This window comes from Drosophila gunungcola, chromosome 3R (assembly GCF_025200985.1).
Source record: "Drosophila gunungcola strain Sukarami chromosome 3R, Dgunungcola_SK_2, whole genome shotgun sequence".
NCBI lineage: Eukaryota > Metazoa > Arthropoda > Insecta > Diptera > Drosophilidae > Drosophila > Drosophila gunungcola.
In genome coordinates, this window is record NC_069139.1 from 10,842,026 (window position 1) to 10,865,950 (window position 23,925).

At 39.7% G+C, this 23,925-nt stretch overlaps 1 long non-coding RNA gene across 2 annotated transcripts in view; it reads right to left on the bottom strand.

Annotated features, from left to right (window-relative positions):
* Positions 1-2,185: 2,185 nt before the first annotated feature.
* The window catches only part of LOC128253919 (uncharacterized), a 36,777-nt gene continuing 15,037 nt past the window's right edge, over positions 2,186-23,925 (bottom strand). For both annotated transcript variants that reach the window (XR_008267495.1, XR_008267494.1), the window contains 2 exons: positions 19,020-19,336; positions 2,186-2,480 (listed from right to left, as the gene is read on the bottom strand). This is a non-coding gene — a long non-coding RNA (uncharacterized LOC128253919). The remainder of the gene's footprint in view (positions 2,481-19,019; positions 19,337-23,925) is intronic.

Sequence of the window (23,925 nt, forward strand, 5' to 3'; positions counted from 1 at the left end):
GGATAAATAAACTATTCTGAATGGAGAGCATTTAAGAGAGTGAGAAAGAAATAAAACATCCCTTTTTGTTTGGTTAATTATTTTTGTGGGGAAATTTGGTTTATTTTTTAAATATATCTTAAGTAAAATTGTAGTTATTTTTTAACAATTCGGTCTATAATTTATAAGCTAATTGCCTATCATATTTATTGTGCAGATTAACCGAATTATAAAGCTTTTTTAAGTATCCAATCAAAGTGTAATTGAATTTTACTTAATTTAACAAAACTAAAGTAAATTGTATTATTTAATTACATAATATACGCTTATAAAAATATGTATTAAAATAGATTTGAATATGTGTATTGTTTATTAAAAAAATGATCTATTGAATTTCCTTAACTTAATTGAAACAAAGTTCTAAGCATGAAACAATTTGGTTTTTGTAAAATTGCTTAGCAACAATTAATTAAAACTGCCGGTGGCTATCTGACCTACCCATTTTCTCCGTCTCACGTAATCCAACTCCTCGATTTCCTTTTTTTTGCGGAAATCTTATTGGTAAAGGCGAATCAAGGCAACCTCAAGCAAGTCCTTCGTTTGCAGCTTTTTTCAACCGGACTCGTTTTGCGCGTCGAATTCGTCGTCGCGTAGGAAAAGGAGGCAGCAATATAAAATAAATTAAAAGAAAGAGCCAGCAGCAGGACGAAGCCAGGAAGAGGAGGCGAAAAGGACCTGGACAAGGAGCAAGGAGTAAATGCTTTGCATTTTTAAAATAGAAAAGGGGCGGAGCACATTTAAATGTAGCTTGGTTTTTTTTCGTGCACTCCTCTTCGTCCTTGTCGTCCTTTTTTCACTTGGCTGCTGCCACTTACCCTGCAGTCCAATAAGACGAGGCGAAGGCAAGGAGGCGAGCGACAGAGACGCAGATAGAAACTAACTGGGAAAATCGGAGGGTGGGGTCCTGGAAATGGCAGGACGTGCACTTAAAAGTATAAAAGGCAGCAAAAGAAAATTATCAAACGAAAACAAATATTAATGCCAGTTAAGGGGAGACGGAGACGGAGATGGCGATGGAAGGCAAATGCAAATGACAGTTGGGGGAGAAGACGGGGAAGGAGCAGAAAAAGGACCCAGTGACAAAATGGCACTTTGAGGGCACGTAACGACGGTTGAAAAGGATATGAAAGAATTTTCGCAAACGTAGTTAGTTCGGTTGGGCAGTTTGGCAGCTGGGGTGGTTCAACAGCCGCTTGTCTGATTCTCCAAAGGACCAGACCAAGCCCCCAAGGACCAAGGACCCAACGCCCGGCACCGGACTGCATTCATTTGTAAATATTGTAGCCTGCAGGATACGTATGCAAATAACATTAAGAGCATCGCATAGAAAAATGTAATTTCACTTGATTTGCTCAAAAATGCAAACAGAGACGAGGAGCACACTCACACACACACAAGCACACACACTCGCTGAAACACAGACACGAAGGACACGTTCACGTACACGTTCACGTACACGTACACGGGCAGACAGATAACGGGCCATAACATGGTAGAAAGTTAAACGAAGATAAGAGCCAGAAGAAAGGAAGGAAGGAAGGAAACAGAGGCAACAGGAAAAAGTCAGCTCCCGACAGGATATGAAGTAAAGGACGCCGGGGCGGGGAAGTGTTTTGGGCCGCTGGAAGGCATTCGAGGACATCGAGGAAGTAGGCAGTTACTTCGATACGACTGGAGCGTGGTGTAAACCATTCGAGGGGAGAGGAGAAATCTCCAATTGGAAGGGCGCTCATGCTGGTTAATATAGACAAAACCTAAAATTACCACATCAAATAACGTATTAATTCAATAAATAAAGCATTCCAATCATTCTGTTTGATGTTATTTAATAAGACAGGCTTTTATCTTTAAAACTATTATTTCCTCCTGATTTTAAAGAGGTTTTAATACATTTAAAAAGCTTAAAAGGTAAGGTAATATATTTAGGTAGATCCTACTATAAAGTAAACTGTGTAAAGCAATTTATGTATAAAACATACATATTTTTTTAAAAATTATTGTAAAAGTTTAAAGTTATATGTTACAGTAGATACAAAGGAATACTTTTCTATAATAAATTAAATAAAAAAGCAAAAGAATTTGTTTCTGAGATAGGAAAATTCTTTTTTGTTTTCTAAAAAACCAATTAACAAATTCTTACTGGCCATTTATACATTTTTGTGTGATTTCAGTTGGGTTTTTCTCGAGACACCCTTGTGAAAGCACAGCCTACTTTCGAGTTTCCTGAGCCAGTGGCCTTTACGCTCCTCGTTCCCCTCAAAGTCTGGACTGGTGTCTGGCAAGCCTTGCAACTCAATCGTGGCTGCTGCTATACGGGTATCCTGCTCCTCCTGCTTCTCCTTCTTCTCCTTCTTCTCCTGCTCCTTGGCTGCCTGCGTGTCTATGGAAATATCTTATGGCTGACAGCTACCGAACACCGTCGGACAGCAACCACAAATACACTGAAAAAGACATGAAATGAGCTTTTAATTTTATAATAGAAGTTTAGTTTTGTTTCAATACTTATCTTAAAAATTAAAACAGGAGTGTTAGATTTACTATAATAGTTTTCTATTAATATAATGGAATTTATTTAATAAGAGGAGAAATCAATCAAGATTATATAAAATAGAAATTAAAGTTGTATACCGAAGTGTAAATGCGTAAAGCTATTTTTTTCGGTGTAAACACACCGACACAGTGGCAGACGGTCGGCCTTTGGCTTACATTTTAAGTGTCTGAGGCCTCAATTGCTTTACTGGCTTTTCGACTGCCCAGAGAAACGATGGCGATGATGACGACGATGATGGCGAAGGACTGTGGGAAGGATGTCTGATGGCCGGTGGCCGATGGCTGGGCTATGCAACGAAGGCGGTGAGTCAATGGACTCCAATTCGTTCACGTTACGTGCCTCGGACCGCTGGTCAGTCTTTGGTCCTTTTGTTGCACATTTTATCAGCGCTTTAACGTTCAATTCAATATAATGACTCCCCTATGCATAAAATGCCCAATGCAGCAGGATTCGGGTTGCAGGAGGAGGATAAGGATGAGGATGAGGATGAGGAAGTCCTGGCAAGTGGAACGCCTGTGTGAACGAGCACATACTTTTTATGACGCCATCGAGGACAGACAAGGACGAGAACGGGGAATGGGGCATGGGGGTCCTGAAGCAGTCGACTTAAGGGGAAGATTTTAATTTGCATTCGTTTGCTTTCGTTTGCAGGGCTTGCAGGATGTTGTTGCCTGCCTATATTAAATCGTTTTTGCAATTTTTCGTGATTTTCCCCTGCAGCTTGGGGTCTTCGTCCTCTGCGGACTTTTGCTTGGGTCCGGCAAATTGTTAAGTCGCCCATAAATTTGACTTGTTCTTGCAGTTTGGGGCTTTATGGGGCACCCACTGAGGCTATTTGCATAATGGTTTATAGAAAAGACAAAGCCCGGGCTTGGGATCGGGATTGGGCTCAGCCAACTCGGATTCGAGTTTGAGTCCGAGCTCTCGTTCTCGTACTCCGCACAAAGGACACGGCACAATGGCATCCAGCTTGGGTTGATTTTTCTTTCTCGGTTTTGTTGTGGTCTATATCCCGTTCGTTCTAAAACAGGAAACGAGTGGCTTTAAGGGCTCTGCTCCTTTGTCCAGCATCCTTGGCTCGAAGTTAAAACCATCAACCACTTAAAATAAATTAAGGCGACGCCATTTTCCTTTCGCCCCGAGAGCATTCAGCAAACAACCCCGAGCTGAGGACCAACGAGCAAGGACCAGTACTTGCAGGATACACACAGACAGACACAGGCGGACACATCCCTGCTCTACCCCCAAGACGAAGGTCTCCGTGCGCCGTGTGGCCATTACTTTTTCCAGCTTTTTCATTTATTTTTATATTTCTCCGTGTATATATAGTAGAAGCCCAAGGGATCCCTTTTGCTATTAGTTTAGCAAGAGCTGCAGGGTTGGTTGTGGTATGTGGATGTGGATGTGGGCGGTGTCAAGTACAGTTTCGTATTCTTCTGCTTAAGCATAACGAATGTCCTGGGTAGGGACCACTGCCACTCGCACTGCCACTCCCACTGCCACTTTTGGCCAACATAGTTGGTCGGACAGTTCCTGGGAGAGAAACGTCCTGGGCAAAAGTAATTTTTTACTGTTAGTTAAATAAATGCGAATGCGAAGCAGCAGCAGCAGCAGCAGCAGCTGGCACCGCAGGACCCAGGATCCAGAGTCCAGCATTCGGCATTCAGCATCCAGGGCCCAGGACGAGGGCGTTAAAAGTTTCCACCATTTACTTGTGCCGCATCCTGTTCGTCCTGCCAGTTCTTGTTTGTTTTTTTTTTTGTTTTGCCTGCATTTCTTTGGGGACCCGGACGGAGAGCATTGCCTTGTCTCGCTGGCTGAAAGACGTGCCAGGACCATGGCCAGGACTCGTTTCGTTGCCCTCTCGCTCCCACTCACTGTCTCCTGCCAGACTGCCTGGCTGGCAAGATAAAAAATTAGTTTGGCGAACAAGATGAATGCCTTTTGCTGATTAAAATTGCGCAGCAAGCGAACAGAGGAGCGGAGAAGGCAAAGTAAAACAAGGACAGCTCTTAATGAAATAATATGCGAAAAAGTTAAAATGAAATGCAAAGAAAATTCTGCTATTTATTCAAGCTTAAAGATATTCATGGGTATTTTACAAGGTATATAATCAATGTCGGATTTATTTAATTGACATAAAAGAAAACGATTTAGGATATGTGCTATTAAATAATTTAATTTTATGTGAATATTAAATATCTAAGACTGCTCTGACAGTTCAGCACATAAGTTAATGGAAAACGAAGAGTTCCCTGTATTTTCTAATTCGTTCTGTTGAATTGTGTCATAGGCAATTTCGTAAATAAATCCAAATAAATACATCATTGGCCTGAAACGAAATAGAACCCGAAAATGTGTTAGAGAGAAAACATTTCAACTCGACAATGGTGCAACAATTAGTGTAGTATTAAAAGCGTAAATCATAAATGAAGCGGGGTGAAGGGGAGCTGAAGGGCTGACCCTGTCTGGTCAATTATTTGGCCAATTGCGAACAATAATTTCCAGGCAGGACACCTGATGGTAGCCGCAGTCGCAGTGGGTCAGGGTGAACACGGAAAACATAAAACAGGGTGGTGCGAATTAGTCGCGTGGCGAAGGCATCAGTTGAACGGTCAATTTTGATTTGCCATAAATAAAGCTTAATTGAATTATTGAACGGAAAACACAAACGAGCGGGCGGCACGCAACTGTTGCTTCTGACCGCCGTGATTCTCCACTGTTCGCTCCATTTAAATATGAATTAAACCAATTTCGAGTCGATTAATGTCGACGGCTCTTCTCGCATTCGATTTCGCCTTTTTCTCCCCTTCTCTCTCGTGACTGCATTTTTTTGCGACCTGCAATTATATTTATTTTTCGGGTTCTCCAACCTTTCCCTCATTTCAGCCGGCTTCCTCTGGATTTTTTGGTTTTATTTTTTTTCGGCTGCCGGGCACTTTCAGTTTCGAATGCGTGAGCCGGGGCAGGATGCGAGGATCCGGGACAGTCCGGCTTATTAATGCGTGCATTGATGGAATACGCACACCAATCCAGCTGACCCACACTCACGGACACATGCGTAATGCAAGCGGGGGCACTTTTTTCAGATTTTTTGTTTTTCGTCCTGATTTCTTTTTTGTTTTTTTTTTTTTTTGGGAGAAACCCAAATAAAAATTGCATATTATGTAAAGAGCGGCGTCTGCCGTTGCTCATGTTGTGGCATTGCTGTTGCTGTTGCTGTTTCTCGTGTTGTTATTGTTATTGTTGCCGGTGGGGCGGCAGCAAAAAAGTGTACAAAAATAATTCTGGGTGAAGGACGAGGACACTGGCCAGCCGGCGGGTGCATCCTCCTCCTCCTCGTGCTACTCTGCTGGTCGACGGGGCGTATGTGCGATGCTCGCTCATTTTTCTCGCCTTTCCTCATCCCCATTGTATGTTAAGCGATGGGTGGGATAGTGGATTGTGGTGGTAGCCGGGGTAGCCGGAGTGCGGCGTTTCCGCATGCATCATCACAGCTGGCAGACGAGCGGCAGACACCATTCCGCCATCCCCCTTCACCCCTCCTCGCCCCACTCATTAAGTGCAATAAACTGTGCAAGGGAAAACAGAAATTAACTCCCACGCCGAAGGCCCCAATTGGCACTGCAATTGTTTGGCGAAAATCGTTTAATCGTTTGGTGGTGTATTTATTCAATCAGTAGTTGGGAACTCAACTTTCCACTTCATTTTTTCATCAAGATGCTCCTGCTTTTTATTTAAAAATTTTTTTGATTTTAAAATGACTTCTTAATTTATTTATTTAAGCGTTCCACAGAAAAAAAAGTTGTTTTAGTAAACTATAGTAAGATAAACACAAGAATAGCATAGACTAAAATTTAAATGAAAATAAAAATCACTTTTTTTTATTAAATTTTGTTGACTTGAATCAATTTAATAAAGTAAAACTAAAGTCAATGCAAAAAAAATGAAACAGTCAAGAAGTACACAAGGAGTCAAAAAAAAAAAAAATTTTTTAGGCTGTACAAACAGAAAGTAAATATTAAAGAAAGAAATTCCGAATAAACAAAATAATTAGTGCTTGAGCAAATTAAATTATTAATATTAAGGCAAAACAAAAAAAAGGACTATCAAATACAAGTCCTTACTGCATACTTTTCGGCTGCGACGAATTTTTTGTAGCTCTTGCTGTTCTTTTTTTTGTCAATTCGCTCCGGCAAAAGTATCTGTGTGAGTAAGCTGTTTGTGTGTGGGTTGTTGGTTAATGCGGCTCATACACGTAATTGGCATTAAATTAAACGCCTGCCCCAGACCGCCCCCCAATTTTCCGTCTGGTGTGAAAAAAATGAATGACCAGCCGCAGTCTGGCATTCGTTTCTCCTCTCCAGGACACTTTTAGTTTATCCTTTTTTCGGCTGGCACACACACAGATGAGCATGTATAGTATACGTATACATTTGGGAGGCTGTTGCATCTGCTGCTTATGATAATTGCCGGTTGCACTGCGTTTTCTGGCACGTGTCTGACCCCAGCCCCCCATCCCACCCCCTTTGGTTTCTCTTTTTTCGGCTGTTTGTTTTTCACATATGTGCTGGATTTTTTATCCTCTTTTTGGCCGTTCATTGACATTGTCAATGTCATTGTTGCCATTTGAGTAGTCGTCGTTTTTTACTCATTTGCTCTTTTCTCATTTTTTCGTTTGTTTTTTAAATTTTTATTTCTGCGCTCTTTGCAGCGCATTTATATTTTCATTTTTATTTTATTTAATTGCAATTTGTTTTTTTTTTTTGTTGGCGCGTGCCACTTTTACAGAGTCGAATTTAAACCTTTTTTTCTCATTTTTTTTAAACACTTTTATGATGTTTACATTATGACGTCACGGGCGGGACATGTGTGTATGTGTGGTGTGTCCCAATGTTTTCGTTTTGTCCTCTTTGGTTCGAAACTGAAGGGAGGTCGAAAATCAGCTGTTGTCTGCAGTTTAATTGACGTTTAATCGATGATTACTGCATACATTTCAGCAGCTACATTTTGGGGGACGTCAATTCATTTTCGGGAAATGTATCAGATTTTCATCGAATGATGCGAAAGATAAATAAACAAATAAAAAGAAACTAAGAAGGATTAAACCTTTGCATTATTTAAGGCAAGAATAAAACAAAGAAGTCAAACCAGCTTTTATAGTTTTTCAGGTTGTAAAAGAAAAGCTCTTTGATTATTCTCACAGTAAAATTAACAATTTTTATAGCATATAGCTTAAAATTTAAGTAATATCTTAAACTTATAAACAGAAACAATGAATATAATTTGTCTTTAAAATGCCCTTTGTGAACTTTTTTAGAAATGTTCCAATAATTTGTATCATCTTTTAAATGGAGTTGTATTTACAAAAGATTTTTGTGACGCCCTTTAGTTTAATGAAATATATATTTTTTAAATCAAATTAAAGGTTGACATATTCCTGAGTGCTTCTAACAAATCATTTTCAAATACACTGTTGGCTATCGGCGAAATTAAAAGTCTGCCAAGCAGAATGATATGTCATTAGAAACTGATGCAAAAACCGAATTTAACATTTCAGTGAAAATCTGAAAACTTTAACCAGCTGGAGGGACAAGGCCTCCCGGGGTTGTGTGGCCCCTCAAACAAAAACAACAAATTTCCATCACACTTCAAAAATGTTGAATTTCATTTTTCATTTTAATGAATTTGTGTTGTTGTCGCACTGGTGTTGTTGACGTTGTTGGCGGTCGTTGTTGCTGTTGTTTCAGGTTGCCGCTGGGCGGCCGCACACGCAAATTACCTTATTTAGTGCACACAACGCCGCATATAATATAATTTACTGTACATAGACCTTTATTCCCCATATATAAGCTGGCATGTCGGAAAATGTGTTTCTGTGAGAGTGTGTTTGTGCGTGGCGGGCTTACATTACCGCTTTGGCCGTTCCTGTTGTTGTTGGCGTACATAATTTACTCAACTGGTTTTTGGGTTGTCGCCTTTTTTCCACTGCGGCCATCTGTATCTGTCCCAGTCCCAGTGCCAGTGCCAGCGCCATTCCAGGATCATGATCGGGGCCAGGCCCACTCCGCAGCTGAATTGCTTCCCTCTAACCTTTATCATCCTGGCTATTTGCCAGCAAGTGCTGGTGTGTGCGTGTGTGTGCGTGTGCGTTTGGGGCATTTTTCAGGATATCTATTGGGACCAGCCGTACCCTACACTTTAAAGTTAGTGCCTTTTGGTTGCACAAATACATACATTTCCGTGCTCTGCTATTCATTACAATATTAATTGTATTAATAATATTTAATTGACTAATTGTTGATTTTTCGATTATTGATTTTATTACTAAAAGCATTACTTCTTTTCTAATATTTTTACTAACTGTATTAATTCTGGTAAACAAAAAAAAGCTTGTTAAATGTTTGTTAGAATGTTTTTGGTTTGATGCGGTAATAGAAAACACTTAATTAATTACTTTTATTGGGGTTTGCTAAAATTAAAAAACAAACATGTTTAAATAAAAAACAAAAAATTGCTATTAAATAATAATTTATAATTTTAAGAAATGGATTTTCTTTTTAAAATTTCGTTTTTCGCGTAGCAGTTTTTAAATTAGTTGTACCAAGCATTTTTTTGGTTTAATATAAGGGTTTCTTTTTTAATATGTTCGGGAAATAATCGGCATTATTATGAAGAACATGAGTTTAGTAAGTAAGAAAATGAAAGCTTATCTAATTTTTCCAAAGTTGTATCTATATTATAGCTGTTATTTGCAGTCTCTGGCTTAGTATGTTTAAATGTGTGAAAGTAGAAATGTAAATATTGTGAATAAAGACTTTTATTGGAGCAACCCCCATTTTATAATTATAAAAGCGTAGTACGCGAGCTGTAAGCTTGTTTCAGCTTCGTAAAGGACTTTCCGGATTCGTTTTGGCTGTCAGCTTGAAGTTTTCCCCCAACTTTTTGCCTGTCGGCTTAAACTAAAAATGGTAAAATTTTAAATTAACGACGCACGCACACAGCTGCAGATGGAGATGAAGCTGGAGAGACGGACACTGACAGGACTCTGCATTCTGATGGGTGTGTGTGTAAGGGTTTTGCGGGCATTTTATGTAATGTCGTCCGTAATTTGACGTTGGCGTACGCAGCCTGCATTTAAAATGAAAATATATATTGCCACACACTTTGATATATGTGCAAAGAGATGGGTAATCCGTGCGTGTGCCAAAACTCCAACTTTTGTATTTAAGTATCTGGTGGAAGGAGACCAAAGCCTACACAGAACATACCATTAATCAAAAGCTTCGAAAATGGTTTAGGATATTATTTAGCCTCAAGTCCCCACTGATGATCGGCAGCTGCTTTCGAGGATCCGCGCTTTCTATTATTCAACGCGAAATAATTGCAACTCGCAGCTGCTTTTTCGTCAAATAAATCCAACCCTCGCTTTCTTAACAAAAGGGGTGGAATGGGCTGGCGCAGGCTAAACAAACCCTTAAGCTAACCAAAAAGAGGGTAAGTTGTCCGGTCGGCCATTTTGGATTCACAGCACAACAGCGCACAGCACAAAGTTGCAAAAAGGTTAAACCTCAGTTTTCACTTTAAATCCAATTCAATTTAATTTCGCAAAAACCGGTACAGGGACTCTGTGCAGATGCAACCGATTAAATTGGGGAAAAAGGAAGAACATTGGCTGCGCTTTTCGCAGCCGCTGAGTATCCGTTAGATACAGATACAAAAGCAAAAATCTTTGCATTTCTTTCGGCACGAACAAAATTAATTATAGTGTATATCTCTTCAGAATTAATCTGCTATTAATCAAAGCATTTTTATTCAAACACTTTTATTACCCAAAAATATTTAAATTATACAATATGAAGAATAATAATCAAAATAATAAATTATATGTTAATTTAAAAATGTTCGAAATTAGTTTTTTTTCGTCCCAACGTTTTCGGAATCCCTGTAAATAGGATTTCCACATATCAATTCCATGACTATTTGTGTCTGCTGTTATCTCTCAAGGTAGAGCCGATTACCTGATGAAGCAAGCGCGATAATGATGACAATGTGAGCCGGCACAAACAAGGAAAACTTATTAATGTAATTAATTAAAACAAACAGCTTCAATTGAGACACGACAGCCCGGATGGCGGTGGGGGCGTAGCTGTGGCAGTGGGCGTTGGGCGGTCGGCAATTAAAGGAGTATGTGGCTGCCCTTGTACCGCGTCTGCAGGCGACACACATCAAAAGCAGCGGCAGCACACACAGCTATCTCTTCAAGCTAGGGATGTGGGCAGTGTTGCCAGGTCTTCAAAAAAGAACAATTATTTTTTAACCAATAAAAAACTAAATATTTGGCAAAATATTCGAAGATTTTTGCTTTTTACATCGGATTTAAAAGAAGTTAATATAGTTACCAGAGACAGCAAGCATTACATTAATCTTTAAGTAAATGGTTGATGCTTAAATAAAAGCTTTGATGCTTTTAATGACAATTTTAAAATAATTAAATACAAATAATGATAAACTATAATTAAGTTTTTTAAATTATTAAAATATATATAAATCTTATAAGCATGTTAAAACATATTTTATATAAAATCTTCCATTTAATGATATACGCACTTAAGCCTTATAAATTGTTTAGTTTATCGGTTCAATATCAATGCTTTGTCTATTTTGTCGTGAAGTTTTTTCAGTATCCTGAGACTAGAAAATCTTTGCGTAAAACTGTGTGAAAGTCAAAATAAATACGAAAAAAAGCTGGATTTGACGTGAAAAGTGCTGAACAGGCAGCACGGGATGTGGGTGAGTGGCTGGCTTGGATGCTTGGTCTTCACACCACGCGTTCGAAATTTAAATCATAAATCATGAGCTTTTCCTCCACGGCATTTTTCATGCTTTTGTTTCCCGCCCGCCGTCACTCGTCCTCTTGTCCGCCCCACTCGATTTTCTCTCAGTGTTTTTCTGTTGCTCACTCGCTCTTTCGCTTGCTGCATTTTGTTTTTCGCATTTTTCTTTCGACGACGGACTCTGGGGCGCTTTTTAGTACGCATAAAAAGAGAAAAAAGTGCCGCCATTTTGTTTTTTCCACTTATTTTCTCATTTTCGCCCGTTTCACTAGCATATAGAAAATAAAATGCCGCAACATACAAAGGCAGAGGCAGCAACAACAAAAATCGAAATTGCTGCATACAGAAAATGCGATGCTCCCCTTGGCTCATTTATTTTGCAGTCCCCCACCGAAACGGACCACCCACATCCACCCACTGACACCACCCCCTGTCAGACCTTAAGCTCTATTTGGGCATTAAGGGTTTTCGCTTGGGTCCTTTGCGAAAGGGTTTCTGCTGCCTGCTCCTTGTTTATCTGTTTTTGTGTTTTGTTTTTTTGGGAAAACGCTCAAAGACCCTAAATTATTCACGCTGCCCAACCTCCGTTTTCCCCTTTCCGGCATCATTTGGGGGTACTTTTTTCGAGAGCGGGGCCTGACATGGAAAAATTTCGTAATTCAAAATTAACATTTAAGGATGACTTGGAGCTGGCCGCCATTCTCCTTGCCATTTCCCTAGGCGCTTTCGCTGCCGTTCGGCGAAAAGGATGCGAAATGTGTACACAAAATTAACGAAAAAAGAGAAAAAGCTGCGTGCACAACAAAAAAGGATAAAACAGTACAGTTGCGACAAAAAGCGATTTTTACTTTGTGTTTGCTGCGAGTTTACGCATTTTGAGGTCGTTTGCGGAGGTATCTCTCCGCCGCAATGTAACTTGGTTTGAGAAAATGCAGGTCCTTGCAAGGGTTTATATGAAAAGGCTGAAATTCATGTCAAGGAGTGTGCCAAGGTTAAATTGTTAGTCTACTTAAGCCTATTTTAAGCTGGTTGTTGGACCTTTTTAAGCCTTGAGCCAAGTTATTAAAGTCTTACAAAAAAAAATGCTGTGACGTAATATATTTTAAATAATGTAATGAGCTAGTTGCATTTCAAAACAAAACGTATTATTTTTTTTTGTGCTTATTAATTTGTGAGTATTAATTTTAAAATTATATAAATTTAAATTTATCAAAAAATGGTGTTGGTAAATGTTTACTTAAAAATTTATCTTGAAAATATTAGCTAATTGTTGTTATAAATAGTTATTGAAATCATATATCACTTCCTGGTTGTTTTTATATGGCATTTGCCATTTATATAAAATAAATTGCATTCTCATAAAACTAAACAATCACAATAGCAATATATACACATCTAATATTCGTTATAATAGAATTTATTGCCTTGTAAAGCTAACGAAGAAGTACATCGCTTTATATTTAAAATATTTACTGTGCCTTCTTTTTTCTACCATTTTTATTAACATATTTGTTTTTGTTTAAGATTTTTCTTTTCTGGAATTCTATTTAATGTTATTGATTGAAATTTTTAAAGATCAAACTATGTTTATAATTTTTGTTTGATTTTTAAAAATTGGTATTTAAATTAAAAAATATAAGCTGTATTTAGTTTTAATTGATTCCAAAAAAATTTGTTCCTCTTTCTCTTTAAGTCTCTCGTTTTTCATCTCTATTTTTCCATTCTCTTTGTGTTTTTCTTCTCTTTTCGAGATGTCTCTGCATCTTTGCCTTCCTTGTGGCCAGGATGCAAACAATTTACGCAATCTGCCATTGCACTTTCCTCACCCCACTGCCCACAAAAAGAAAAACGAACGAAAAAGAGAGAATCCTGTGAGAGAGAGTCAGCCGAAGGATTTCTCTCTGGCAGAGGGACTGAAGAAGCAGAAAAGTTTGAATAAAATAAAATCAAATAATATGCATGGAGCAAGAAAAGCAAGGCTTCATCGCCATTCTGGCCCCACAACCTCCACATTTCACCACCCCGCAAGCCTCCCACCGGAAGTTTCCTTCCCACACACATACACACACACACTCAGTCACAAAAGGCTCGGCTTCGTATAGAAAAACGTAGCAAAAAGTCCAGGCCACCCACCTGCCACCCCCAGTTTTTGCTTTTTTCGCTGGGGAAATTTTTTGTCTTTTTTTAAGCTCCACCTACTTGCTGGCCTGCCATTGGCTGCTGCTTCCACCGACTGCGAAAAGCGGAAAAGCGCCAGGCAGCAGCCGCAGCTGCAGCAGCAGCAGCAACAAAAACTGGCTAAAAGGGGGAAAAAAGGCTAACTCGGCACACACAAAAACCCAAGCACACACACACACACCTGCCTGCCGCCTTTGATTCTGTGTTGTTTGCTTTTTCACATTTTATTTTTAACATTTATATTTGGCGTGCGTGTTTTATGAACAGGCTTCAAAGGAGACCAGGAAAGGGGGTGGGCGGGACATACACATACACACACACACACACACACAGGCATATATACTATAGTTAACAGCATTATGAAAAATGAAAACGATTTCCCTTTGCAGCGCTTATTCCTCATCCGACTAGACGCGTCTGTGGTGCGTCTCCTCAATTTTTCCCCAAACCCAGTAATGCACCGAAGAAAAATATGATTTGAAGATGTTACTATAAGTGTCAGCATTCGGTTTTCCTAAGAAAAGTTCTTTAAAATTCTTAAAAAACCATTGGGTTCATTTCGAAAATCATGTTTGTAGCTTAAAATTCATTAGATATTTACTTTGGATTCCATTTTGTTAAAGTTCTGTAAAAATGTAAATATAATTTAATTTGAACGAATATTAAACTAGTGATGAGAGTTGTATTCACTGAAACCAAAATCAAGGCAAATAATTAAATGTTAAATTTAATTATATCTAATGATATTTTGTTGACTATGTCCCCTGTTCTAGTAAATAGAATTGTTACAGTTTCTTATATATAGTTAAACTTGAATTCAAAATCGTGAAAAACAAATATTTTCTCTCTGTATGTTTGGGATCCTATTCCTTTTGCAATAGCCCAACTTTAGTCGCTTGGTCACGTTGCACTCGCATCCTGGCAGCAACAATGCGGCCCTGGCTCTTCTGGTCGGTAGTGGTTGAGTGTTTAGTAAGTGGTTTAGTAAACACATTTAGTTATTTGCCAAGCGGCGATCCGACAAACGGAAAGGCCGTAAAAGGATGAGGGGCAAACTAAGGCAAGGCCTCCTGCACGCACCGAAGGACATCGAGTGGAGCACTTAATGACACTTAGTGATACTCAATTATCACTGCGGCTCCTTGCTCAATTACTTGACGAGGCCTCTTCCGTTTTCCTGGTCGTGAGTGCTCCGCTACCCTAATCCACCTCCCCATGCAAATGTAATCTGAAAGTTTGCGAAACTTCCGCCCGATTCCCTGGCTGTCGCAGTTTTCGGCCAACTTTTATTAGCTTTCCCGCTAATTGCTTCTAATTTAATTAAATTTAAAAACTTTTGCGCGCTTTTAGTTGGAAAATATTGTGCATGCGCATTTTTTTGGGTGGCACTCGGGGAATCGGGGCAGGCAAATGAGTTTGGGAGTGTGTGTCGCATAATAGTTTAGCTATAAATTTTATGCGTCTGCTTGCATTTTGCAGTAAAATATTTTATAATTAAATATTTGTTTAATTAGTGCGAGTGGCCGCCGTCGCAGACCAGTTCGTTTGCCCTTTTCCAAGGGGCTGGGGTGGGGGATTATGGCTGCGGTTCCCAAAAACTGTCCATTTAATAAGTGGCTAGCATTACATTATTTTCCCTCTGACCAGCAGGGTCAGTTAGATAAATTTAATATTGGTTGAGAGCTGATAACTTTCCTCATGCCATACATGGTTTCACAAATAAAATGAAAATTTGCATGGAGCTGAGCTGAGTTAATTAAATACAATAAGCTTTACAGCACTGGGACTTCATTTCTTACAAGACAATTGTGTCTTGGAGCATTGTAAATTTGTGTATAAGCTTTTTGTCTAAGATAAACAAGAAATCGTCTTATTGGATCAGCAAAGTTGAAAAGATAAATTGATTGTCTGTGTTGTAACAAATTGTGAGAGTTTACTTATTTTGTGGACAATTAGACAAATAAAATATTTATAATTGAAATTTTGTTGTGGTTGCGTGTTCGTTTCATTACACGCAGCTGTAAGGTCTTTTCATAAAAGAATTTTTGATGTTAAAGTCTTAAATCCGTGTGCATTTAAACTTCTTTCCAAATAATCGTTGTGTTTGTATAAGAACTTCATGGAAAACGCATTAATAATGTATGAACCTTTTCAATATCCATTTATTGTGATTTATGTGCGAGACTCATTAAAGGAACCTCTGTGGGTTGCTTATGTTATTTGGGACTATTTGTAAATGCCGATAATTAAACAGGGCCACCTTCTTAGCCGGCAGCCAGGAGATGATTTTGGTTCTGGGGTAATTAATAAGCGTAAACCCTACCGACATTGCATCAGCTTTCTGCCATTTGTCAGCCATTGTCTGACCCCGGTCATTTATCAGCCGGAGATGTGGAAAACACGCTAGAAACCATTTTGGAGGCAAAACAAATTGGGGAAAAACAAAATAGCGCTGCAATAAGTAAAATTAATGAGCCAAGATGTAATTTTATAAATTGTGAAAAGCTTCCGGCGTGTCCTGTCCAAAATGGGAAATGAAAAAGAGCATTTGGCAGGAGTGAAAGTGAGGAATTATGGAAGCCATTTCGGTTGTGGAGAAGGAGAAATGGAGGAAAAGCCGGGAAAAGCAAGGGTGAAAGTGGATTTACTTTCGTCTACGTGACACGAGTCCTGGCCCCCTTTTGCGGTTGTCGCCGGGCGATGATGATGAGTCCCGTCCAGTCAGGACCTCCTGGTCTCCCCGCATCCCTTCCATCCTTCCTCAAGCAGGAGACACGCATCGCGTGGAACGTCTGCGACCAGATTAACGTTTACGTACCAAAAAGGGGGATCGTCCTTGCTGTCAGTGGCAGCAGGAGTATCAAGAGAAGCAGGAGCAGCTCGAACATGGCGGCCATGATTTTCGAAATTAATTCAACTTGATTTTGCTTTCTTCCTTTTTGTTTTGCTCCCTCACTTCGTTGGTCCTTCTGTTTGCATGTGGGGTTCTTTTCGTTTTGGGGGAGTGTGGATGTGGATGTGGATGTGAATGGCTGGGTGCCCGGGCACCGCAGACAAGAAATTAAAATTCATTTCAAAGGCCAAGCGGGGAGAAAGGTTGGTTTCCACGAATATTCAAGGCGCAAGCCTAAAAGTATGCAAGGACCATGGAGACAACCAACCCTCGCAAGGCAAACAACCCTTCTTCGGGGCGGTTTTGTTTTTTGCCTTTCTGTTAGGTTTTCCACAATGGCTGCCATGTTTCCTTTTCCTTTTGTTGCAAGCCAAAAAGTTTTCTATTGTTTTTCAACTGTCATGATGAACTTTTGCCTTTGTTGTCGCATACTTTTGGCAACAAATTTCCGTAACCCCATAACCCTCTTCACCCCATCTAACAACGACTGCACATATTTTATTCTGCTCGACTTAATGCGGGGCGACTGTCATTGCTTTGTTCTCGTTGCGTGTCTGCCAGCTGTCGTCTTTATGGCACAGATCCATTAATATTCTTTCGCAAATGTGTGCCTCAGGTGCAGGCAGTCTTTGTTCCCGATTTTTTGTCTGTTTTTCAGGCATTGTTTGAGACGGTGCCATAGGAACTTGTTCTGACAGCTCGGCTACCTGCGAGAATTGAGCCGTAAGCCGTGTTCAATTGCCAAGTCCAGTCGAGAGAGGAAATCTGTAACAAATCATAGTCTGTGCCTTGGCCTAAAGGCATGCCAAGCCCTGGGTCTCATACTCTGATTTTAACACAGAAAAAAATATTAAAAACAATTTTAAGCCAATTCATAGTTTTTATAAGAACCTTTTTCACTGTTAATACAGTAATTTACAAAGACCTCTTTCGGTCAAGCAACATAAAAAAACCTTAAAGCCTCAGTAATTTTTTCATTAGGGTCATATCTTATTTTCTTTAACTCATAATCTAAGAAATTTAAAACAGTAGAACAATTAACTAACCCAAGTACGATCTACATTAAAACTTTAATGTCAAGCAAATATGAAAAACATGAATAAAAACAAGGTAATGCATAAATCGAAAACAAAATTAATTTAAGTTGTAATTAAAAAAAAACCTTGAAAAATCTAAAAAAAATTAGCTTCTGCAGATTCGTAGTATTTCATTTTTATATACAAAATGCAGTGTTTCTAAATGGATTGGCATTCCAAAGTTAAGACATTGATACACATTTTTTAAATACATGTTCATCCAATTTATATTGTGTTTTCTAAGAATAAATTTCTTGTTGTGTAGGCTGCTTGGAGTATGCGAAAATTGTTGTGCCGTTTCATTTTATTTGCATGTCTCCCCATTTTATGTGCACAAGTTTTTAACCCTGGCGAGTCATAAAATTAAAACCAAAGCCGACTCTTAGGGTGCGGACTGGTGGTCCTGGTTCCGTTCCCGTTTCTGTTCCTGCCAGATTGCCTTTGAAAGCAGACCCACCATTCCCCGGCCGCAGGATTTCTTGTACTTCACCTGTCCAGCCACAACCCACTCCATCCCAGTGCGATCCCACCTTCCACGACCTCGTCTGCAGCAGATTCTGAATGCAAGCCTAACGACCTGGCATTGTCGTTGATAAGGTCCAAAAATGCTTGTCTACCGATTTTTTTAAGCCAGCCATTTGGCGAGTATGGCTGGTAATGGTTAATGTTTATGCAAAAGGAGGCTGCAAGGTTGTGGGATGGGCAGGACATGCTCGCTTGGATTCGCTCAAGCGAAAGTGCTTGGTATCCTGTTAAGGCCAAAGTCGAGAAATTTAGGGCCTAAAAGATTTTTAAGTAAATATTCGGCTAAGCTTTAAGATAATACGTATAAATAAGTCTACTTGTTTCTACCTTTCATTGGCCTTAAACCTTTTTTTTACAGTCTGTAAAGTGGAATGATCGCAGAGTTTTCAGCTTCTTATTTTTACAAAGTATACACATACAGAAACAATGGTGTCTGACATCAGTTTTTGAAAAATTATTCCTTATTTTTAATTTGGCTAATTATCAAAATTGGTTTTTGGAGGTAGCTTTAAATAAAAAAAAGTGATCCAGCTAAAATCCTAATTTATATAGGCCCCTTATAATTTCATTACAAAATAAATCTTCGTAGTGGCAAAATCAAAATAAAATCGAATATTAAAATAAATGTTGTTGATCATATTTTAGAGCGATATTCAAACTTGGAACAACCCGTTCACATTCCTCAAAGAGATGCCCTCCCCTTAAGTCATATTCTAATTTGCATATTCAAGTTGTGCGAGTGAAAGCTCAGCACCAAAGCTTTCTGATTTGAAATTTTAGAAAGCATTCCACTTGCAACCCCTTTTGATGAGCCCGCTGGAGATACAAGCACACGACTATAGATGGCGCCTCTAGTAGCTTGGCATGTTCAGGGCGAACTTAGGATTATGATAATGACTTATGAAAAGAGTATAGCCAACCTGCTTTGGAGAAGTTCCATAAATCGATCCAGTTAGCGGCGTTGTCTGCTGATCCGCCTCATGAGTGTTCAATAAGCGCAAATATTAAAAAGCGTAAATCAAAATTGGCAATAAAATCAAAGCATTTTTTATTCAAATTACGATTATAATAATAATAATAAGCACGAGCATATCATAGATTAACTAAAAGCCAAACTACATACAAATATATAATAACATCTAGCGTTACTAAGCTTTTCTTATCAACTAGTTCGGTTAGTGGGCCTCTAGTTAAGCTGGAGCTAAATGCAATTTTGTGGCCAGGTCCTTGGGGCAATCTGCAAAGATAGAGAGATGGAGAGACGTTAAACAAGTTGTACATTTTGTTTCTGGAGACAAAAAAGCCACAGGAGACGACCCGGAATGGACATCTCCGCCTTCCTTTCAGTGCGCCCCAACACAGGAGTTTACAACAAATTAAACTTGCTTGTGGGCACTAAAGCAACGGCAACAACATTGGCAACATGGCAAAGTTTTCGCTTCAGCGAAAAGTTTTAATAGAAAATTTTAGTTAATAGTTTTTAACTTTGCCGCTGCGGTGGATTTGATAAGGGACCTCTACCCAGCACACAACACATGTAGAACTTTTTAGGAAACGACCGCAGCAACAAAGGAGGTGGCCCCGTATGTGGGTGGTTGTTTTGGGTTTGAGATTGGGGTTGGGGATGGATAATGGGGTATATGTCCAACCCATGGCTCCTGCTCGGATCTGCTGGCCAGCGTCTGTCTAATTAATTAAATTCGCTTTTGCGAGGACATCGCCTCGTCCAGCAAATTCTGTCTAAGCAGCAGTTTCCTTGGGATGAACAGGGCTGGTTGACTAATTTGGGTTCTCAATAACGTTTCACACGCTAGACCTTAATTTTGGTTCTATTAATAAGGCAATCAAATATTTTATCTTTTAGATTAAATTCAAAATAATCCCCCCAGCATTTCATACCACCCAAACAACAATCACTTCAATAAGTAACTCATAGTCGACCACCTTTCGCTTTAGCCAGCAGCTTGCTAATTTCCTGTTTGCTGATAAATAATGCGCCACACACATAAGGCAGGACATAGAAAGGAGTTAGAGCTGGGCTGTCCATCCCCGCGTTATGTAACTTTAGAGCACCTAAAATATTAAAACACCCCCCGTAAGCCCACGCCCCGGTGGGGGCTTTCCTGAGTGACTGGAGGAGCGGCAGATAAGGCGTAGCTATAGCCCGTTGGCTTGGCCAGGATGCGCAGGACACGTTGGCAAAGAGCTTAAAATGTGGCCCTAAAATAACTTTGACTGACCTCCCACCCACCCACACACACAGAGAAACCCACACGTACTTCTGCTAGGATTTAGTATGCCACGCCCCCTCCCCACAAAACCATCCCTCCCTCGTTTTAACTGCTTGGGGCATACATCAAAACTTTGGCTTACGCTTAGGATTTATTTATTTTCATATTTACCGAGGGCCAACACGGACGCACACGCGCCGCAAATGAGAGGGGAGTGCTGGGGGAGGGGGAGGATATTTCGGAGGGGCAGACAAGGATCTCAAGGATTTGCACCTTGTGCGGGGCAGTAAGCAGCACGGCAAGAAAATATCTTTTATTCGGTGCCTACTGTTCGTAGGAAACTCCTGGCTGCAATTATTAACCACTATTTTCAAATATTCAACGCTTTTTTAAGGCGTAACTAATTTATTCATTAGAGTCGCTTGAAATAAATTGGTGCAATATTTATATTCTGTAAAAATGCTTGGATTAAACCATTATTATTAGAACCTCTAGAGTGTTTATAAAGCTCTGAATAAAGTTATCAACCAAAATGAATAATTGTTTTTTCCAATATTAAATAAAGGAATAGGTTATACAACAGTAGATTAAATCAAATTTGTTGTTTTTTATTTCGAGTTTCAGGCACACTTTTACACGAAATGCATTTTAATAAGAATCACTAGACATATATATCATACAACTAATAGAGATTTTGCAATATAAACTCATAGATGGAAAATTTTAAGACAATACTGTTCAGGTTTTTCTCGGTGCACCTACATCTAATTCGGGTTTTGGCCTCCTGGCGCCACTGGCCGTAAAAAAGGAAGCTGGGCCAAGGGGGCGTGGCAGAAGTCTTTTTTGTGTGTTTTAATGACTACGTGACCAGCTCCCAGGCGGCGTGTCCAGCGCTGCTTGGAGCGGCTTACGCGGCGTATGCGCGTTATCAGCAGGACGACATCTTCTCGGGAAGGACTCCCTCAGATTTTATGTATTCGAAGCTATTAAGAAATGACATTAAAAAGCGAGCATTGCCCCCGGGCAAGACCCAAATCTCTTCACAACCCCCCACTCGATCCCTCCGCTCGTTGCGTATTTAAATGCGCCATTTGCATATTTATTAGAAGGACTCGGCGCGGTTTTTTGTTGGTGAGGTTTTTTTGTTGGAGAATCTCTTGGACAGTGCGTGGTTGAAAATTATTAAAATAAGACAGAGCTACGTAATTATTTTGCACCCCACTCACGCTGGCAGCATTTTGGCATTTATGGAAGGCAAACAAAAGTTAATTTAGACGCTGCTTACATTTTACAAGCAATTTACCCGGTGCGCCACTCCAGAGTCCCCGGTTTTCTCCCATCCCTTGCGACCATTGATGTCGCCTTTACCTCAACTCATCCCCAGTATTTGGCTGGCTTTGTGCCGCCGACTACGAGTACTTTTCATCCTTTTCACAAACAAATTTGCACTTCCACGCATTCATTAATTTGCTTATTAAGAGCCGAAAAGCAGGAGTGGGTGCCGCTATGTACTATACAATGTTACTTTCTATATATGGAGTCTACTCCTGCCAGGATTTCCACACCGATCTGTCCGTTAAGCTCTTGTCCAAATTTAAGCAAAGTAGAGCCAAGCCAACTGAAAACTGAGAACTTATGCCAAGAGCCATAATAAATGCATATGACAGCCTTTCCTTTTGCTGACAAGAAGGACTTTCCCCCAATTCCCTTTCCAGCTCCAAACAAGTCGCACTATATACAATTTTATAGTCGGAACTGTTGAACTTGCGGTAGCTGCAGTTCCAAATGTCGAGCACAAAAACGGAGCAGTTCTTAAATAAAATTTCTCGAGAAAATACTTAAAACAATTTGGATATTTTAAACACCTTTAGCTTCTAAAGAAATATAAGCATATGGTAAAATATATACAAATACATTTGTAGTATATTTCAAAAGCTCTTCAAATATAATAAAATGACTTGAACTAAATTTATTTTTGTTAACTTAAAATCGTTTATTTGTTAAATTTATTCAATTATTTATTGTTTCAATCTGTTAATCGAATTTAATTAGTTAATAATAAACTGTTTATTTGAAATCAAACATCTAAGTTAAAATTAAATTTATAAATGTAATGGAAATGGAAACCCAGAATGTGTTTTACTTATATGCATGTAGCACTAAGTAAATGGAATCCACCGGTGGGGCAGTTAAAACTAAAGCGGCGGAGAAACTTACGCAGAGTTAGAGGGCTGATGGTGAAGGGTTGTGCTGGGGAAAAGCGGACTGGAGAAAGGAGAAAGAAAAAGGGCGGAAGGGGGGGGGCCAGAACAAGGCCAGTCGCAGGCATGCAGCAATTACAAAGCCAAGGGTTGTGGCTGAGAACGGGGTTGGGATGGTGGGGTGATGGGCAATGGTAATCGGAAGGGGGGTGGACACGTAGAAACTTGCAAATATAAAATTGCACAATTTAAAACGCAGACAAAAGACCGTGCTACGTGCAAGGAACAAGCAGCAAAATGTCCTTGTAACTCTGTGTGAGTGTGTAATGGTGTCCTGTGCGCCATTTACATTTCACATTTCTAGTTTTCAGTTCAGTTGAGTCATTATTTTATTGCCAAGATACGAGCGGGGACTCTGCGTCGACTTCAGTCCACTCAAATCGTCGACATCCCCATGCCCCTTTCCTCGTTGTGTCACTGCAGGACTAGAAGGACTAGAAGGACCAAAGGACTGAGGAGGCAGGAGCAACGTCTAGCACCAACAACACTTTTGCTTTTGCATTATTTCGAGAGGAGGGGTTGGAAATGGGAGTTGCAACCACGGACGTTGTCTCGTCTCTCCTGTGGGTGGCTCCTTTCGTTTTCGTCCTTTTTGGACATTGCTCCTTGCGCGCGTCTGTGTGTGAGTGTGTATGTGTGTGTGTGTCTGTGTTATTAGATTGTTTCAGCTGAAATGTTATTAGAAAATTTTGAATTCAAATTCAAATGACTTCATACTTCCTGCCCACTTCCAATGGCATTTCGTCCTTTCTGCAAGGGACGTGCACTTCCTTTGTGCACTTGTGCGTTGGTCTGCGTGTGCGTATATGAGTCAGTGTGAGTGTGGGTGTGTCTGTGCCCTGTGAGTATATGTCTGTGGCTCTGTCCCTTGCATAATAACATGCATGCTGTGGATGCCTTCTCGTCCATTAAACGTAAAATGTTTGGAGTGCAATTTGCGTTCGCTTCGGCACGTTGGCGCACTCTTTGAATGAGGTGCGGGGATAGGTCATAGAAAGGGCGGATCATCCAAAAGGGTTGATTTCTCAGCCATGCCAGCCACTGTCTTTCTTTAAAGCCCGAAAGAAAATGCAAAAGCAATAAGAACAAGGTACCCGATAAATAGTCTAATACAAGGAAACACTTTTTCGATTTTGTTTTTTTTTTTAATCTTCATAAAGCAAAATCAACTAAGTGGACTGACTTTTATCTAACAGAAATCAATTTCAATTATAATAATTTATTAAAAAAGCAACTAATCTTTTATTATATATATTGTTTTGATTTTTGAGGGCTATAATAATATAAGGATTTAAAAAACTTGCCCATCTGTTAAGTTTAAGTAATGCCCGAAT